Source organism: Cupressus sempervirens, chromosome 6, assembly GCF_028749045.1.
Source record: "Cupressus sempervirens isolate cs-2001-9-10 chromosome 6, ASM2874904v1, whole genome shotgun sequence".
Lineage (NCBI taxonomy): Eukaryota > Viridiplantae > Streptophyta > Pinopsida > Cupressales > Cupressaceae > Cupressus > Cupressus sempervirens.
Genome location: NC_143123.1, coordinates 692,507,584 through 692,512,057, shown reverse-complemented (window position 1 = coordinate 692,512,057; position 4,474 = coordinate 692,507,584).

The window sequence follows — 4,474 nt, the reverse complement described above, 5'->3', positions numbered from 1 at the left end:
GTCTTGCAAGAGAATACAAAAAATTTAAAATTTTGATAAATAGCATACTGAGCCACATAAATAACAATATTAACCTCAAAGGATGATGTGTGTACCTCCATCCAGCTCAGTCTTATATACCCACCAACACTCATGGCAACATCCTCCTAAAACCATGAATACATAAACCTTGAGTCAAAATTATATCTACATGAATCATAAAATACATAAATTAAAAGTACACAATTTACAATACAATTTTAAGAGATAAAAGCATATATATCATACTTGAGTACTAGCCAGTATCACAAATGGGTCTAGAGATAAACATACTCCAATGACCTATAATTGCAATACATAGAGATGAATCAAAGTTGTAGATATAATTTAGTAAGCATACATGTACATATAAAAAGTAAAAAAAAAATCTTGAAAAAGTACATACAATAGGTATTTGAGGCTGAGCCTCATTAGTGGATGCATTGACATGTGTAAAACATCAAAAGGTGAAGGTCTTGAAAATATACTATACTGAGTCTTAGATAGAATAGTAGAATCCATTTCCTTTTTGTAAAAACAAAATGTTATTATCCATGAATCAGAGTTGAAGATAAGCTAATAAACATGTACATAAACATAGCAAAAACAAAATTCTTGAAATTTTCATACCATAGGTATTTAAGGTTGCATGTCACTAGTGGATGGATCAAGACTTGTACAAGGATATGATTGTGTAACAGATGACAATCCCTACAAAATCCAACAAAAATAATGCATCAGAATATTTTTTAAAATTAGAGCTCCAAGGTAGATTATTTTAGGTGTCAATTGAAGTATATATCATATGAGGGATGCTAATTATTGAACGTCTTGAAAAAAGGCTATATTTTCTCCTAGAGGGAACAATGTCATCCATTATATGTTCATTCAAAATCAATGTATATTATGGTTCATACAATTATATATACATAGAATGTAAAAAAAATTGTACTTTAGAATTTATAATTAAATTTGTACCTATTGCTATTGATTTGAACTTCCTCTGCACAAAGAAGGTCAACATAAAATGACACATCAAAATCATCATCACCACCACCATGAGTAGCATACACCCCATCATCAAAATGACCAACCTGCACACCTAGGTATCTTATGTTATATCTGGATTTCTTTGGGGGCTTCTGCATATATCCCCACAACTAGTACAAATGTGTCCAATGCTAGGAACAACCCTCTACTATGTCCACTATTGTACTAAATTGTTTCAAATGGCACTCAATGAACTAAGAGCATATGAAGAGAGAAATAGAGGAGAGAGAAAGAGAAAGGGAGTAGAGAGAAAGACAATAGGACAGAGAAAGAGGAAGAGAGGAGAGAGAAATATAATGGTCAGAGAGAAAGATGAAGGGAGGAGATAGAAAGATGATGGTAAGAGAGAGAAATTGAGGAGAGAGAAAGAGGAATAGAGGAGAGAAAAATACGATGGTAGGAGAGAGAAATAGAAAGTTTTTAAGTCCTAAAATTTTGAAATCCATTTTTAAAAAAAAATTCAATAGAAGATTCATGTTATTTTGCCAATTCTCTATGTTTATATTTTTTCTCTTTAAGTTTTTGTTCCTTTGCTACTAGTGATTCTCATAAAAATTTTAAGTCCTAAATTATATATATATATATATATATATATATATATATATGTATGTATGTATGTATGTATGTATGTATGTATGTATGTATGTATGTATACATACATACATACATACATACAAATAAATACATACATACATATGTACATATGTACATATTTATGCACACATATGCATATATATATGTGCGTGCATGCATGCACACGTGCGCGTGCACACACACACACACACACACACATATGAATTCTCGTGAACTTATCCACCAACATGAACTAATCCTTATTGAGTTTTAGTGAATGCCAATATGAACCATCTTGAGAATTTTATGCATCATCACCAAACTCAAGCACCATATCATATTGTTCTATACTCCATAGTTTACACAAGTTTATGGCTTTGAATTAGTTGATTTACAACTATATGTCGATCTTATATGCTTATTGATATATTTTTTATAAAGAAATATTAATTAATTGTTTAATTTAAAAGCTAAGAGATTATAAGATATTTATTTATTGTGATGTATGGTTATGGAAAATAATTTTGTTCATTTCCATATCCTAAGATGAGAAGTTCATTGCTAATATAGGTCCTAGGGAGGAGAGAGAAAGAGAGAGGGAGGAGAGTGAAAGAGAGAGGGAGATAGACATGGAGGAGAGAAAAGAGAGCAAGAGGAGAGAGCAAAAGAGTGGAAGGAGAGAGAAAAAGTAAAGGCAAAGAGGGAAAAAAGATAGGGAGGAGATAGAAGGGTAGGAGAGAGGAAAAAGAGAGGGGGGATAGAGATAAAGAGAGGGAAGAGAGAGAAAAAAGAGAGGGAGGAGAGAGAAAAAAGTGAGGGAGGAGAGAGAAAGGGAGGATGAAAAAGAGAGAGAGGGGAGAGGAAAAGGAGAGGAAGGATAGAGAAAAAGAGGGAGGAAAAAGAGAGGGAGGGGAGAGAAAAAGAGAGGGAGGAGATAGAAAAGAGAGATGAGAGAGAAAGGGAGGAGAGAGAAAAAAGATAGAAAGGAAAGAGAAAAAGAGAGGATGGAGAGAGAGATAGGGAGAAGAGAGAAAACAGAGAGGGAGGATAGATATAAATTAGAGGGAGAGAGAGAGAAAATAGAGGAAGGAAAAAGAGATGAAGGAGAGAGAAAAAGAGAGGGAGGAGAGAGAAAAAAGAGAGGAAAGAGAAAGAAGAAGAGGGGGAGAGATAAATAGGAGAGAGAGAAGAGAGGGACAAGAGGGAAAGAGAGAGGGAAGATAGAGGAAAAAGAGGAGGGAAGAGAGAGGAAAAAGAGAGGGAGGAGAGAGAAAAGAGAGGGAGGACAGAGAAAAGGAGAGGGAGTAGAGAGAAACAAGAGAGGGAGGAGAGAGGAAAAAGAGATAGAAAGGGGATGAAAAGAGATAGAAACGGAGGAGCATGAGGACAATAGGATATGAACGCAAATTTTTACAATTTTTTCTTTTCTAAGATTAAATTATAAAATAAAATTTATTTTTTCACAATGAAGGTTTTTTTTATTGATTTACCTAATATTAATGTGTTTTATTTTTATTGTTTTACATAATGCTAATGTTTATGTTTTCTACTTAAATTTTATGTTTTGAATTGAAATTGAACCTATAGTTTATGTTTCCAATATGAGTTGAACCTATGATTTATGTTTTTGTTTATAGTTTGCCTATTCTACATTCTATATACTAAAGTTGTTAAAAGAAAACAAAATTTAAGTAAATACAATAAAAATATAAATACTGGTATAAAAGTAATAATAATGAGAAAAAATATATAATAGATGTAATTTTTAAGTTAAAAATAGAAAATAATAAAATAAAATAATAGAAAATAAATAGACAACCTAGAATATTGAAAAAAATCAGCTGAGGGAATCAATAGGGCTCTCAAAACTCTCAAATATTGCTATCCCAAATTTAAAATAGTGAAAGTGAAAAAAATAATGCTAAAAAATTAGTTTATAAGATTTATAAATTGGGTGCCCAGTTAGGTTCGGTTGCCCAATCCATACTAAAAACTTGAGCACCCAATTTTTTAATATGGATCAGGCTACTAAACCTAATCAAGTGCCTAGTTCTTAAAAATTGGGTGCTCAATTACGAAGATGTCTCAATCCAAAAAAATGTACTTCCACAAAATTGAGACTCACCTTCTTGCTCTTACCTAAGGATACATTGAGTTTGAGCCTTGAGATTTTATAGAAAATTAATAAGAACTACAACTAGGATCCTTTTTAGGGGATCCAAGAGTCTTCTTTGATAAAATGAATCTATATCCAAGTCTAACCTATCCAACCAAGATTGTGAAGCTTTGAACATGGTCACAAGACCAATTCTAGCTAATATGATAATAAAAATTACTAATAAATCCTAAAAATATTGGTGGATGTATCAAATGTGGTCTCTACATACCACCTTCTAAAATTACAATCCATGAAAAGTATATCGTTATCTCTCATTTCATGTTCCCATGGTACCTATCTTTACTTAATGGTAGTATTTTTAGTTAGCAATTTATATTTGGTGACACAAAAATCATAGTGTAGGTTATCCCATTTGGGAGTCCTTGATCATTTACGAACCTTTTGTGTGTAGCAAGAATCTATCAAAATCATTTTCTAGTTTTGTCATAGAGCTCAAAATATGTATACCTTTAGATTCATGAATTTCTCAATTCTTTCAATTAATAAACCTTTTCATGATGTATAGTGGCAAAAACTATAGTTGGATCATTTTTATGTTGTCATTGATGTCAAATGTAATGGTAAGATAGAATGTCAAAACTACTTGAGAGACATTTACTAACATTGTAGAGTGACATGTCTACTGATTGATGAAGAGGATTTGAAAAGAAAAGA